This window comes from Cyprinodon tularosa, unplaced genomic scaffold, assembly GCF_016077235.1.
Source record: "Cyprinodon tularosa strain WSP-4 unplaced genomic scaffold, ASM1607723v1 ctg428, whole genome shotgun sequence".
NCBI lineage: Eukaryota > Metazoa > Chordata > Actinopteri > Cyprinodontiformes > Cyprinodontidae > Cyprinodon > Cyprinodon tularosa.
Genome location: NW_024039150.1, coordinates 907,830 through 924,536, shown reverse-complemented (window position 1 = coordinate 924,536; position 16,707 = coordinate 907,830).

Genomic DNA, 16,707 nt, shown 5'->3' with positions numbered 1-16,707 from the left:
AGGGTTTGTTTGGTTTGAAATGTACTGGGATTTTGTGTTTGGAGAAAATCCTGTTGAATTTTTCAGAAACTCCAACAACATATGGGATGGCAATGTTTTTGCGTTTAATCTCCTCACTAGTATTTTCTGCTGGGTGTCTTTTGGATTTCCTTGCTGATTTTACAAACGCCCACTTTGGGTATCCACAGGTTTGGAGAGCATCTTTGTGGTGTTTCTGTTCTTTGTGCTTTCCTTCTGTTTTAGTAGGGACATGCTCATCCCGGAGTTATAAGGTTCTGATGACAGAAAGTTTGTGTTCCAGTGGGTGGCATAAGTCAAAAAGCAGATATTGCTCTGTATGAGTTGATTTCCTATACATCTCAATGTTGGGGTTCCTTTCTCCTTCAGTTTTAAATGTAAAGAAACAAAGAGCAAAAGAGATGTTATGAACATCTTTCCTGAAGAAATTAGTTTTAAATTGTCTGTTTTTTAGCTCTCAAGCAGACACCAAGTCCTGAGTCAAAACAAAGGGGTATAGTCTACTGTAGAACTGTTTATGATATCCCTCACCATGAAAAAAGTATTTTAATTCCTTAGTTGAGTAATCCCATGGTCAGAATCTGAATCAGCTGTATTGACCCCAGCTTTGTCTACAAACAGGTAATTCAACTACATTTTAAGTGCCCACAGCATGCTTATATTAAATCAATATATATGTATAAACTTTAAAAGAATATAAGGTTAAAGTTTGTTGCAGAGACAACTAATGGCAGATGTGAAGCCAATAAGACCGAATGCTAGGACTAGATTTAAAGGTGCTTTAATAACGTGTTACTTTTGGTTGAAAATGCAACGGGGATCACAGATCTGTACTTCCTCTAATACAAGAAGTGACTTTTTTATTTGTGGATTGGTGGTTTTACTAACTCTGCAAATCACTAGCGGATAAATTAGATTTTACTAAATTAGGTTCTGGTAACATAAAGCCTGCCTATGGAAGCTCCTGTACGTTGAGGGCCTGTTTGTACATGTTGCCATTAGCCAGGGTAGCCATGCATGCTCACTGTGGGGGGAGATGTTTTTCTGTAAAAGGAGCAAGAGCAGACCTGTTTCTCAACAACATACTACCTTCTGCACATTAATTGGGCTTTTCTTTTTTTGTTAGCCTGATTACAATACTGAAAAATAGCAGGCTGATCTGTTTGCTTAAGTAATCACTGCAATGAGCTTGCAGTGAAAGTAAACAATTACTTGCATTGTGCTTTAAACTTTGCAGCAATCCCTCACACTACACAGGCATATACGGACAGTGGAGAGGGAAACCTCCTTTATGGGAAAACACATCCAGCAGAACCAGGCTAAAGGGCTGGTTATCCTCCCGCAGCAGTGTGTTGCAGTGAGCTTGTCGCAGATATTTTTTTCGACTTATTCCCAATATTGAAGCGTGGTCTGCTCTATGTTATTCCATGCAACAACGCAAGAGGGCCAATCAGGAACCAGGAATCAGATACGGCCGAGGCGGTGAGGAAGTGGGGGCAAGTTTGTGTGACAACGGAGGGACATGAGAGCCAAAAAGAGCGGGGATCCAGGTGGAAAAAGGGTCCCAGCGTTCTCGCACACTTCGCTCTTCTAGCTGGTCCATCTTCAAGACTCGTTTTCCGCAATGGCGGTCATACAAAAAAAAAAAACCCACTTAGGTACCAAACAGGAAATGCTCATAGTGTAGAGCGGATGTAGATTTGACCAATCAGAGGCCTCCTGTCTGCGGTCACCTACAGTTTTGGAGAGGTGCAGCAGAGTGTCTGAGGAAGGGGCGGGGGCACATTTGCATTCACTGCGACACACATGCAGACGACCTGGTTTCTGAGTATCAGCCTTTAGAGCAGGGGTGTCAAACTGGTTCCAGAAAGGGCAGTGTGGCTGCAGGTTTTCTTTCCAACCAAACAATAGCACACCAGACTCCAGTCATCTCATCAAGGGAGTCTAATCTGAACATGATGACTTGATGAGATGAATGGAGTCTGGTGTGCTATTGTTTGGTTGGAAAGAAAACCTGCAGCCACACGGCCCTTTCTGGAACCAGTTTGACACCTGTGCTTTAGAGTGAACAGCTTTCTGCAACAACTGACTTCAAGTGTAAGGAGACAGAGATAGAGAAGGAACATAGAAGCACTAAAGGGAGAGTATATCTCATGTTAGCAAACTAATGGTAGCCTAGCTTTACAGTCATACCTTTTTGTCCAGTGAGAACCAGTTAAGAAAATAAACTGTGATAAATTTTAGGTCAAGAGGATGAATGAGAACACAAACATGAAAATAAATGTTAAAATTGTTTACTTTGCAGGGACACGTGGACTGTTAAAGTGATGACAACTGTTCAAGTATGATATTACCAGGCTGGTTTTAAAGTATCAGGTAGCCACCCTGTCAGCTTTTAAAGTTAAGTTTAAAACTTTCCTTTTTTCAAAAAGCTTATAGTTAGAGTTGCTCTGGTTATCCTGAGCTATCTCTACAGTTATACTGCTATTGGCTTAGACTGCTGGAGGACATAGGGACCTCTTTTCATCTTTCTGCTTCATTCTATGTCTATTCTGCCATCCTGCAATATTTGTTGCTTCAAATCATAATTGTATGCACTCTCCGCTTTATTTGTCATTGTAGCTTCGTCTGGGCTGTTTCTGTTTGTGCCTTTTATTTTCCAAGAGCTCTGACCCACTGGCAGATACACTTGGAAGACAGATAAAGATTTACATTGTTTGTTAAAAATGATCAGTGCAAGTGAACTTGGTTTGGAATGGGCTGCAACACAACTTAAGGAGAAGCAGATGGTTTGGTATTGCAATCAAAATCTTGAGATGAGGAGATTGAGTGGACTTACAAGATGGAGAAGAACGAGAGGAGATTCACTGGAGAACTGATTCTAATCCAGGATCTAGACAGCTGAAATTATTTAAGAGGAAGAGGATATTTTACAGCGATCTGGGTGATTCAAAGGTTTAGCTGTGACATCATTCTGAAGAAAAAGTATTAGCTTGGCTGCTGCCTTTAACACTTTTGTTAATAGATATTAGAATCGGGCCTATTTTAAATGTTTAGTCCAGTTTATATCCTAGACATAGCTATGGGCTCAGCTTTTACTGGGACTAATTAGATGTTCTCTCGTTAATCCATCTACATTTAAACTGACTCAGAGCTCGCCTGATTAACAGTTTCTTTTCTAGACAGGTCCACCTGCTGAGCTAGTTTTGCATTACCTTTTTTATGTCCAATTTGTTTTGTATGTTTCTCTCTCCTGCTGCTTCACTGTTGTTGGATGCACTCTTAGTTTGCGGGATTGCTGAAAAGTCAAAATGCAGGCGGATATTGTTGCCGTGAGCTCATCCATGAAGAGTGTTTTCTACAGTCAATGACATGATGCCATCCACTGATTTTCCTTGGTAGAAACTTTTTACTATTCTGACTGTATGATCTGTTCTCCAGGGGGGGATTTACCATTAGGCAATACTTGGCAGTTGCCAAGGGCCCCAAGTTCCCGGGGGGGACCATAAAACTCTGTTCACATGTATGGTTAATACAACTCTTCCTTATTTGTTCATTATGTAAAATGATAAAATAATAAAATCCTTTTGCTAAAATACCATCAGAACGCTTATAATAAGTGTGTCTCATCCCCCCCCTCCAATGTCCACCATATTGGATCAGTCCATTTGCTGCACATGTTCAGAAAGGTCCAAACAGACAGCAGCAAACCATTTAAAAAACAAACGGTGCAAAGAGCAGTGCTGCCAACTTAGTGCTGTTGCTGCAATATTTAGCGACTTTTCAGACCTCTCTGGTACTTTTATTTCAAAAAGCTCCAAATCTATCAACTTTTTTCTGCTACTGGAGACTGGAGAAAACATCTAAAAGCAGCGAACTCTGCTCTCCAGAGCCAATAGATTGGTAACCCCGCCTCCTGCTCTCCTCTATATTGTCTGCTGTCATGATTCATGCAGCTGTTATTTCATCCAAAATTAAAATGGAGAACAGAGAAGCAGATCATGGCTTGTCTGCAGTGAAAAGAAGGACTGGGTTATTTGCTTTTGCCGTCACCTTTTTGGAATCACAGGAAGGAGCAATCAGCTAAGTGAGCTTAGTGCTTGGAAAAAAACTCTCATTCCTTTAGAGACAGCATGAAAAGTCAGCTGAGTACAAAACATAGAGAGGAAAACTACAAGAAAAGGGACAAGAAGAGAGGGACAAAATGTTACAGAAAAAAATTATATACCTGTATAATGGGTCTGTTTTATGTGTTGTCTTCTCAATTCAGAAGGGCACCTGCCTATCTTTGCCTAGGGCCCAAAATTTCCTAAATCCGCCCCTGCTGATGTCTATGTAAAGGCTTTTTAAAGGGGGATAACCTGGTATTTTACTTCTGAAATTGTCCTCAAATTCATGATTTCTTTTAGTAAAGAAACATAAAGTTCATTCTAAACACGTTTCGTGCCCCATTTTTTTCACACTAGGGTACAAACAACAATCTGACTGTGTGTGTACTATTTCATGTGGTTGCACATTAGCGCTTAGCCATGGTTTGTTTACCAATGTCTGGTTTTACTTTTTCTTTATTCTGTTAAAAGTCTTTCAATGTACAGATGTTTCAAATAATCAATGCCTATAAGTGTTAATATCAGATTATTCTATGATCTATGTTTGTTGAATCTGTCACTAACAACAACAAAAAAATGAATGAAAATGTTTCAATTTCCTAATTTATTATTGGGACAAAGAAATTAACCCCAAGCAATACTGAATTAGGTATTGTTTTAAAGGTAAATTTTTTTATATGTTAATTTGTAACTGCAACAGTTACCTTCTAATTTAGAGAACAATTTACATATGAAGTAACAGCACAGCTTGGGAAAGCCTCGCCTCCTGCATTGAATTGTGCAGGTGTGAAATATTATAATAGTCTTAAAGGCTGCAAATAGCAAATAGATCTGATCCTGACTCATTCTGAGCTCAAATGAGATATTAAATAAGGAAGAGATAATTTGGTTTAATGAATACTCTGCATTACAAATCAATGTTAATCTACAGCTCAGCCTCTAGCCTCTAAGCGGTGCAGTGTATATTAGAAAAAAGCTTCATGTTTCACAGTGAGTTTGTATGATTGCTCACTGTTTAAAGTAGAAACTGCAGCCTTCTAATCATTTACCAACTGGTTAATAACTGACTAATAACTAATGGCCTTAAGAGAGAGAAGTACAACCTAAGCTGTGGAAAACATAAAAGCATAAAGGTGTTGGATTTCTGATCACTTGTTAAGCTTTTTAAATATTTTAATGTTTCTGAAACAGATCAAACTAAAAAATAGAAACAAAATCCATAAAAAAATTAAATGAGATTGAGTTGTTTGGTCAGATCTGGGGGGGGGGGGTTTACACCCTGCGTCTGTGTTCAGGTTTATTGTTTTACCACCTGGAATGAAAAGTGAAAACAACCCATTTCTGCTTCTCCCAGACTGATGTCTGCTTGGTTACTCATTGAAGGAGGGAGAATTGGCCAAAAGCTTCCAGTAAATAATCTCCAGCTGCATGGTAAGAAGTAAACACTGCATGTTTGTCGCAATCACTGAGTCTGGGAGCGGCCATTTTTGCCCAAATATAGTAACACCTCACTCCTGACATCCTCCGGCAGTGACGTCACGGTGGGGTAAGCCTAGCGCCATTCTCCCCGCTTTACAAGCAAAATCAATGGGAACTACTAGACACATCTGCAATCAACAACAATTATTGAAGATTTCCAGAGGACTTCACCATTGAAATTCACCAGAGCTATAGTGAAACTGACAATGCCCATGTGCATGGCAGCTGGATGTTGGAATACTGTGATGATCCTGGCACTGGAGCTGACTCTGGTTCAGTCTCCACCCCTATTGCAATCATCTCTACTGGTTTCACCTGTCTCCATCTGCATATAAGCTCCGTCCTCATGAGTCTCCAGTGCCAGATCGTTTCAAGCCAATTCCGGTGAGAACCTTCCAGCCTTGTTTTTGAAAACCTGCCTGCTTGCCTGTTTTTGATCCTATTCTGTCCTCTGATTTTTGAGCCTGCCTGTCCCCTTCTTGGATTTGTCCGCCTGCCTGAGACCAGCTCCGTCTGTCTCTGGATTCCGGAATGATTACCCGTGCCTAAGACCCAAGTCTGTCTGAAAGTTAATGACTCTGTCTGCCCCCTCTTCGTCCTGTAATACTGGAGATCATATCTGGATCAGAAACTGAACAAACCCGCTGAAATCCCCTCTGCTTATCAACTGGATGTCTGAATCTACAACTGGACATACTACCTGTTCCTGTCTGGTCCTCAGAGCCCGAACCTCCTGTGAAATCAGGTCATATCAGTCAGCACGCAGAAGCTGAACGTCAGAGAGTCGGCGTCCCAATCACCAGTTTTCTCAATAAACTTCTTAAATTGTCACTGACCTGTTGTGGTGAATCTTGGGTCCGCATCCGGTTCATTACAAATACAGCGGGTAAAAGTGAAAAAAAATTAATTATTTCACCTTTGTGATTCCTGATCCTCCACGGACGGGTTCGTCGTTGGATCGCCAACTTGAAGAGGGAGGATTTGCCATCGAACTTCTGGCCAGAGAAAAAACACGTAATATGTAGCCAACATTTGGAAGAAGAAGGTTTTCAAGATGACTTGGATAATAACGCATTGTGACAAACACCAGATACAGCACTGGGACTTGATCAACAGCCGATACCGCACCGTGACGTCACAAACCAGTAGGTGGCAGTAGTGCTGTTTGACAAACATGGATGCCTCCAGTAAAACACATTCAAATGAAGATTACTCTTAATTAAAAACACTTATCTTTTATTGAACAGTATGTTATAATTTCATATTTAAAGTACTTTCAGAAGTTTAAATTCTGAATATGTCAGCCAGCTTAACAACATTTATGATTATACCAGTTCAACTTTTTCACAACACACTTTATATAACTATATCAAAATCAGCGTTTTAGTTCCGTCTTTCACTTCCTTAAATACAGGCCTTCTGTTTTAATACATTCTCATGAAGGACATCGTTCCCACACATCCCCCTCCTCTCTTCCTCCACCACCGCCCAGCTGCCTCCTCTGCTAATAAACCAAAAGAAAGCCTGGGAAGCAGTTGAACATTCTAGGGGAATAGTTAAAGGACAACATGCCTTCTAGAGGGAAAAAAAAAAACAGAAGGGGAGGGAGGTACAAGAAGAATATGATGATGAGCATGAAAGTGCCATTATCAGAATTTACACTACACTAGAGCTTGAAAGAGTATCTTTTGCAGCTCAAACAAGGTGCAAGGTCAATGCAAAAAGGGATCAGCTGGAATAGGAGGATGATATTTGTTGAGAAGCTTTGGCTCACTCTTGTTAGAGTTCAAGTCTCTGTTTAAAACAGACGGGACCAATCACAGTGGAGGAGGCGGGCCCATAAGGCAGCAGCCCTTTTCTGTGACCATAACAGTCAACAATGCTGCTGAAACTGAGCTTTGTTTGAGGAAATGATGCTTTTGTAATGTCCCAAATAAGCTGGATCAGAATCAGAATCAGAAATACTTTAATAATCCCAGAGGGAAATTACTGGATAGAGCTTTACAGCTTGCAGTTTAGTATTAGTGTGTATCCATAAAGACCTGGAAACAAACTCCTGTGGTATGTATGCGTGGGCATGCTCATGTATACAGGAATTTCAATGCTTTTTTAGAAGGAGACCCCACAGACCCGGGATGCCTAGGCTTGCCCCGGCGGCTACCAGGAATGAGACTGAAGTACCCAATCCCACAGTTAGCATCAGACTCTCTGGGTTGCGCCTGGAGCATCTCATTGGCAGCCTACTGGCTGGAACCTATTTCATCCTCTGGGCACGGACTGAACTATAAGACCAGAGGTTCCTGCCTTAGACACCAACGCTAATCACTGCACTTCCTTCTTTAATAAACATTTTGTTAAATCTGTCTTTTCCCCTCAAATACTGCGTCCTTTTGTTCTGAGCCTGACAGTTATCCATAATGCTCATAAGGTTGTTCATTAGGGGAGCCAACCCTACTGCTCCCAATAGGCACCCTTTTTAATTTCAAGAATTGATTCAATTGCTTTCGATCAGGTCTGATCTCAAATTGGATTGCCGGTATTAGAACAACATTTTAGCTGTTCCTTGAACTATATGACAGTCTATTTGCAAATTATTGATACAAGTATTATATCTACATTCAACAGCAAATTAATGAAGCAACAATATTTAAAGGCACCTGTTAGGACAGTGGGAAATGAATCTTTAAAAAGCACACTGTGGTTTTATGATCTTTTGGAATTATTATCAGAATTTATTCAGAATTTGAAAATCTTTTGTTTAAAGCTACGATATGTAATAATTACAGGGATATAATAACAGAATTGTACCATATTATACATGCTTACGCTATTTGATATCATCGATAAACTGGAAGTTTCAATCTTTATGTCTGCCTTGCCTTAGAAATTGCAAGTTACGCTTTAATGGAGGCAGACACCTTTGCGCTACGGCAGCCCAGAGCTGACTTAAAACCAGAGTCAAATCTGTAAATAACGAAGTGGACCTGACCCATGATCACAAAATGTACAAACAGCCGTTTTATAGCTTAAACTCATGTTTATTTATCCCGGTTCAGCAGAATACTGTTCAAATAACAGAGACAGTAAAGAAATTTGCCTCATGCTCACATCAAGCATATCTAGCACGCTGCGCTCACAGATTAACAGCTCTAAAGTGACTTAAGTAAGAAGATGGGCCTTGTTGTTCAAAAAATTACTGTTATCTGGATATTCTTGAATCGATTTTAGGGCTTCAGCTAACAATTGTTTGTTAGTACTTTTATTTGTTTTTCTTCTATATATATATATATATATATATATATATTTTTTTTTTTTTTTTTTTTTTTTACAATCTTGGTATAATTACTGCTTAGTGGGTCACTCTGTCAGCTGTAGGCAAGGGTTACAGTCTCTTTTCTCCAAATAATGATTAATCAATTACTAAATAAATTAGTTGACAATTATTTCGACAATTAATTAATTGCCGTTAATCTGATTTTTTCAGCCCTAAGCAGTTTTTTATTAGGATGTAGAGTTCATAATTAAGAAAATATTCATAGTTAAAAAGATATTCATTATTAAAAGTTCATAATTAAGGTTGGTTTAAGGTTGGTTTAACCTGTTTCATGTTGGGTTTTCTTTCTTAACATAGATGTTTTCCTTCACACCTCTCTCAAACCACAACACCCCTTTCAGAGTTGCTGGCTATTCAAATTCATTGGATGCGTTGGGCATACACTGCACTATTTTTTGGGTTTTTACGCCGTCGTGTGCGATTTTTGGGATGATTCAAGACAATTTTCAGCCTGTCGTCATACACTCACCGGCCACTTTATTAGGTACCCCATGCTAGTAACGGGTTGGACCCCCTTTTGCCTTCAGAACTGCCTCAATTCTTCGTGGCATAGATTCAACAAGGTGCTGGAAGCATTCCTCAGGGAGTTTGGTCCATATTGACATGATGGCATCACACAGTTGCCGCAGATTTGTCGGCTGCACATCCATGATGCAAATCTCCCGTTCCACCACATCCCAAAGATGCTCTATTGGATTGAGATCTGGTGACTATGGAGGCCATTTGAGTACAGTGAACTCATTGTCATGTTCAAGAAACCAGTCTGAGATGATTCCAGCTTTATGACATGGCGCATTATCCTGCTGAAAGTAGCCATCAGAAGTTGGGTACATTGTGGTCATAAAGGGATGGACATGGTCAGCAACAATACTCAGGTAGGCTGTGGTGTTGCAACGATGCTCAATTGGTACCAAGAGGCCCAAAGAGTGCCAAGAAAATATTCCCCACACCATGACACCACCACCACCAGCCTGAACCGTTGATACAAGGCAGGATGGATCCATGCTTTCATGTTGTAGACGCCAAATTCTGACCCTACCATCCGAATGTCGCAGCAGAAATCCAGACTCATCAGACCAGGCAACGTTTTTCCAATCTTCTATTGTCCAATTTCGATGAGCTTGTGCAAATTGTGGCCTCAGTTTCCTGTTCTTAGCTGAAAGGAGTGGCAACCGGTGGGGTCTTCTGCTGCTGTAGCCCATCTGCCTCAAAGTTCGACGTACTGTGCGTTCAGAGATGCTCTTCTGCCCACCTTGGTTGTAACGGGTGGTTATTTGAGTCACTGTTGCCCTTCTATCAGCTTGAACCAGTCTGGCCATTCTCCTCTGACCTCTGGCATCAACAAGGCATTTCCGCCCACAGAACTGCCGCTCACTGGATGTTTTTTCTTTTTCGGACCATTCTCTGTAAACCCTAGAGATGGTTGTGCGTGAAAATCCCAGTAGATCAGCAGTTTCTGAAATACTCAGACCAGCCCTTCTGGCAACAACAATCATGCCACGTTCAAAGTCACTCAAATCACCTTTCTTCCCCATACTGATGCTCGGTTTGAACTGCAGGAGATTGTCTTGACCATGTCTACATGCCTAAATGCACTGAGTTGCCGCCATGTGATTGGCTGCTTAGAAATTAAGTGTTAATGAGCAGTTGGACAGCTGTACCTAATAAAGTGGCCGGTGAGTGTATATCGTTGCCTTTTCTTTTTAGGATTTTCACTCTAGTGAGCTTCATATTCCTCTTCTACTCATTTGGCTTCCGGATAGACAAGTCTGACTAGCTCCATCTCACTGCGGAGCTGAGTCACACGTGGTTTTTAGGCGTACAGTGTGAGCAGGTAGATCGCATCAGAGTGTCGGGTCGCACAGTGTGAGAACAAACATCGTGAGCTGTGAACTTTTAAACCCTTTGGTTTAGTCATACATTGTGAGCTGTAGCTGCGTGCAACGACTGAAAATATCTCACAGTATATGCCCGTCTTTAAAGTTCCAGTCCAGGGCTGAACCAGAAAGGACGACCCAGTTCTGCAGGGGCTCTTATAAAACAAAGTGATCAACAGAGTTGAATGCTACACTAAGGTCCAAGAATTGATGTACCAAATAAAACAATTGGAAAACTTCAATACAACCATGATTGGTTGGGGTTTTAGGTGTATTCAAGCTAAAGTCAGGCTTTAATGTTATACTTATTTGATGCACATTGATAGATTGCTCTTTTATTTTAGGTTTGTAAGTACTTTAATTTAGAAAAGGGACCTTTGTGTAACTTTAAAACAACCTCAGCATAGATGTTGAGATTGCACAGAAAGAGACAAAAAAGGAAGTGAATCACTCAACCTTTAAACTCAAGAAGCTGAAAACTGTAATCTGACACTGCTGTCTTCCTCCCACTCTTCCAACTCATTCCATTGCTCTTCTTGTCTTCTCCCCCTCCTGATGCATCCTTCTTAATCAGTCTAAGTGGCGATGACTTTAGATTGACTGGTCGTTTCTTCCCTCCCCCACATCCTTCTTTCTGTGTGTGAGAAGCGGGAGTGTTTGGTGGAAGATGGCCGACTTGATTGCTCTCTGAAAAGTCTTCTGTTTCTCACTCAAATGTTGTAGCGTGTGTATTTATAGACATATTAGCACAGCAATAATTGGGTATTATTCCCATCAGCATTCTATAACTAGACTCTATATAAACAGTGAATAGCCCTACTTAAAAAAAAATCTAATGACGCTATTTTTCAATCCCTCCTTTTAAGACATCATCAGTTTCTGCAGTTGAAGGAGCTAATGATTAAAAGGGAAGTTAATGCAGTTGGATCAGTAGTGTGATTTTGTTTTTACACAAGCACTACTGGTCCTAATATGCTTCTGTTTATTGATTAATTCCTAGAATAAGAATAAAATGCGCATTTATTAAGGAGGAATAGAAAATGTTTTCTAGAATAAAAACACTACTTGTTTGTGACTGAGTGCAATGACATTTACTTTTGTGTGCTCGTCTCACAATGGGACAGCTCAAATTACAACTGTGTATGCACCCAGAATGCACTAATATCCGCATTCCAGGGTGGGCTCCACTGAATATAGACTATGCAGGATCAACTTAGCTTGCTTTGGCTTAGGAAAGCAAATACTAAAGAATGAAAAAATAAAACACAGATCCAAGAATTTAGGTAGAAATTAGATTTATGACAATACATATAGGCTGGCTAGCTCAAGTGGTAAGTCCTGAGGCAAGACCCTTCACGCTAATGCCTGCTTATGGGAGTGGTGGCCTAGTAGTTAGGGTATAGAACTTGGAATCCTGAGGCATCTGTAGTTCTGAACAAGGCTGTTTATCTCCTACAGCAGGGGTTGCTAAACATTTCAGACTAGACAGCCCAAAAATAACAATGCAACATACTTGGACACTGAAAAAACAATGCAAAGTAATGGGTATCGCAAAATAAAAATGCAACAGACTGGGTATCCCAAAATGTATAATTACTTTATCCTATATTTATTTATGCATATAAAGGGACGTTATTATTTTTTCCATGTTTAAATACATGTATTTTTAAGTCATTTTTAAGTTTAGTTAGTTTATAGTTCTAAATGTATTTTTCATTATATGGTTGATTGGATATGATAAATGTTTAACTCCTGCCAGCCAGTTACCGGCCCACTTGCCTGCTCTGTTCACCTGTTTACCAATAATGTTACTGCTAACCAAACCAAATATTTAACTAAGTGCCTGATTAGACTTAGACTTTAGATTTAGACAGACCTTATTGTCATTTTGTACACTCTGAGTGTATACAAAAAGAAATTTCATTCAGCACCTTTGCTCAAACCTTTGACCGAAGGTCATTTTGATTTTTCGGGCTTAAATCTGAGAAATGTAACGCCAGAAGAAGCTTCTTGCCGGGCTCTATCAAGGAGCTACTAGGATCCAAGCTCTGTCTAACCTGACTAACTTACTATTCAGTGGCGGCTGGGGGCGTTTTCTCCGGGGCAGGCTGTAACTTCAGAAATAGATGTATACCAAAATCCAATTAACTGTGTACTAGGTTACAGTATATTTGCATGAATAACAACAACAAAAAATTACATTCTAAAATGTTCTGCAAAGTGCTTTAAATCAATCATATCTGTCTTAATATCTCAGGAACCAAATCACAGTGATTGTCAAAACCATCTTGCGACCCTCCACTTGCTTTCACACAGCCAGAGTGTCAGCCAGATTTTATTCAAAGGTATAGAGGATGATCTTTTATTTCTGGGTGGATTATCTAAATAAGTGGTCCTCCTAAATGTCAATCATTCTGGTGATATGTCTACATAATGCCGTCCCACATGCTCATCTCATTGAAGCTCACCTAAAACCGCGGTTCCTTGAAAGGGTCATAAGAGAAAAAGTGTCTACAAAGTGCATGAGAAGAAAAGAAAGGCCTCAGAAGAGGCAGATATATCTCAGAATGCTTTGCGCAGAGAGCTCTTCTTGCAAAGCATTATGGGATTTGCTGTCACTACCCGACAGCAGCGACTAATAACAAAGATGGCGCAGACACCACACGGTGGAGGAGGAGTTACGTGTTCACTGGAGGAAAAAGTAGTGATCATCCGTCCAAAGGGTCAGTTAACTGAGTTCACAATAAAGTCCACTGTATAGTCGCTGCTGTATGTGTTCAAAGTAAGCTTGTATGAGTTATGAGAACAGCACATTTTAAACAGGGTGTGCACGTGGAGAAATGCTCTCGTGCATGCTCTCGTACACACAATTTTTTAAAGGGGTGAGGGCGGGTCTTTTCTATTCAATTCAATTTGTTTCTATGGCACCAAATCACAGAACATGTCATCTTAAAGAACTTTAAAATTCACCAGATCATACAAACAGTTAAAGAAAACCAGTTGATGCATCGACTCATTGATTCAAATGCAATCCCTCACACTAAGGATGCTTGTAGCAACAGTGGAGAGCAAAAACTCCCTTTTAAGAGGAAGAAACCTCCAGCAGAACCAGGCTCAGTGTGAACGGCCATCTGCCGAGGCCGACTGGGGTTCAACGAGACAGAAGCAAAAACACAAAAGGCAACTATAAAAGGCGGCCCTGTCCAGGAAACACACAGCCAGGCAGAAGAGCTCCAAGCAAGCTCCCATGTCAGAGGATGAAGAGAGCACATCCAGTTAGTCACAGTCAGAGAAACAGGACTATACTGAAAAACAGGCCAAGCTCCAACATCTACAAACAAAGGTGTTTTTAAAAAATCCTCCACAATACCTTTGAGTAAAGTAGCACTTTTATATAATATTTTTACTCAACTAAAAGTAAAAAAGTAGCCTTTAAAGAAATTACTCAACTTCTCAACTGTCGATTTCCAGCCTGATTGTGCGTCGTGTAATATACAGTGGGTGACGAGGGGCAATCAGCCTCTCACTACCACCTCCCGATCAGGAATCGTGAGAATAAGAGAAAATGTTTGAAATCCTATTTGCCGTCGGGTCGCACAGTCAGAGAAGATACCTCGTGAGCTGTGAACTTTTAAACCCTGCGGTTTCATTGTACAGTTAGAGCTGCAGCTGCGTGCAACGATTGAAAATATTGCACAGTGTATGTCTGGCTTAATGATTTACTTACTACCCATAATCAAAACAACAGATTTAAAATTTGTTTGGGTTCAAAATCCATGTTGGTTAAATTACAGTAAACTGTTAACTGTATTGACACTCAACCTCTAGCAGATATAAAATAGCTTTTAAACAATTAGCCTCCAGTTAATTAAATAATACATGTCTCTCAATTGTGCATATTTTTTAAAACAAGTTTTTGCTTTTTTTTTGTTTTTGCTAGGTGAAGTTTTTCACAATTTATGTAACAGGCAGAACCTTTATTCAATTAAGACTAATGATATTTAACCATATTTTTACTCAAGTAAAAGTAAAAAGTACATCGCTGTAAAACTAAATTTTCTTTTTCAAAAAGTTACTCAATTAAATATAACAGAGTAAATGTAACTAGTTACTACCCACCTCTGACAGTGAGATTTAAAGTGCTTTGTATGCATGGTGGATAACAACAGGTACAAAATTATGAAAAAGGTGAATTCTGGAAATTCTACCCATGTCTGTCTATTCATCAATCACTTCTACTCATCCACAACTGTCCTGTGTTTTCAAAAGTCACACCAAAGATCCGTTGACCTTGCACCCACTACAAACTCCCTCCAGTTCATCCCGGGGAGCTTCAAGGCATTCCAAAGCCAGGAATGAGATATAATATTGGCAGTGATATCAGGATTTGACTCCAGGTCCCAGGCTTTGTTAGGGCTCCAGACATTTTTATTCCAAAATGCCAAAATAACCTTTTTTAACTCATAGAAAAAGTGGCTGTATCACTGTCATACTGTAGGTGAGAGCAGCCTTATGTCTGATGACCTAATGCTACTTTTCATTTGTTCATGTAAGCTCAGTTTTCCTAGCCCATACTGGAACATATTGACTGTAAGTCTGAAACTCGCGTCTTAAAAGAAAAGTCCGCTCATATTCAGAATTCAAACTTCTGAAAGTACTTTAAATATCAAATTATCACATACTTTTCAATAAATGATAATTGTTTTTCATTTGAATGTGCTTTACTGGAGGCATCCATGTTTGTCAAAGAACACTACTGCCACCTACTGGTTTGTGACGTCACGGTGCGGTATCGGCTGTGGATCAAGTCCCAGTGCTGTATCTGGTGTTTGTCACAACGCGCTATTATCCAAGTCATCTTGAAAACATTCTTCTTCCAAATGTTGGCTACATATTTTTTTCTCTGGCCAGAAGTTCGATGGCAAATCCTCCCTCTTCAAGTTGGCGATCCAACGAAGAACCCGTCCGTGGAGGATCAGGAATCAGAAAGTTGAAATAACTCTTTTTTTTCTCACTTTTACACTTTGTTGTTGATTGCAGATGTGTCTAGTAGTTCCCATTGATTTTGCTTGTAAAGCAGGGAGAATGGCGCTAGGCTTACCGCACCGTGACGTCACTGCCGGAAGATGGCAGGAGTGAGGTGTTACTGTATTTGGGCAAAAATGGCCGCTCCCAGACTCAGCGATCATGAAGAAAATTATTATTTAAATTTTTTTACTGAATTGATTAAGTCACCGCAAACATATTAGTTTTAGGTATAGATAATGATCCATCGATTATTCCCTGCTGACCGGACTTCTCCTTTAAAAGTTGGGTCAACAGTAGTAACTATGAACAGTCATAGTTTGACTGTTTTTTAGCAGTTCTTTCCTATTGATGGGAAACTCAGTCCAACCCAAACTAATCATCACTTTTGGTTAGGCAAGATGTTTCACTGTGGCTGTGACAGAAGGCTGACCTGTCCAGGGTGTACCCCGCCTCTGGCCCATAGACTGGCAGAGATAGACACTGGCCCACCGCGACTCTGACGGAATAAGTGGGAGAAGAAGGACAGATGGATGATTGATGGATGGTTTTCAAGTTGTTTATATGCACAAAGTCCATGTAGGATATTGTTTTTGTTCTTGTTTTAATAGTAGCTGTTGTGGCCACATACTGTACAAACAATCAGGAAAACAAACTTCCACTAGAGAGAAACGGGAAAGCTATCGCCCAAATCCCAGTTTACCAGTTTCTAGGGTAATAAAACACAACATATTAGCTCTGGTTTCCCTCTTAACATTTTTTCTAAACCATTAATGCCTGGTTAAGTGTCATTCTCATAATGCTTGTTATTCTCCAGACCTCTGCTCTCCAGACTGGACCCACAGAGAATGTTTTTATTGAATAT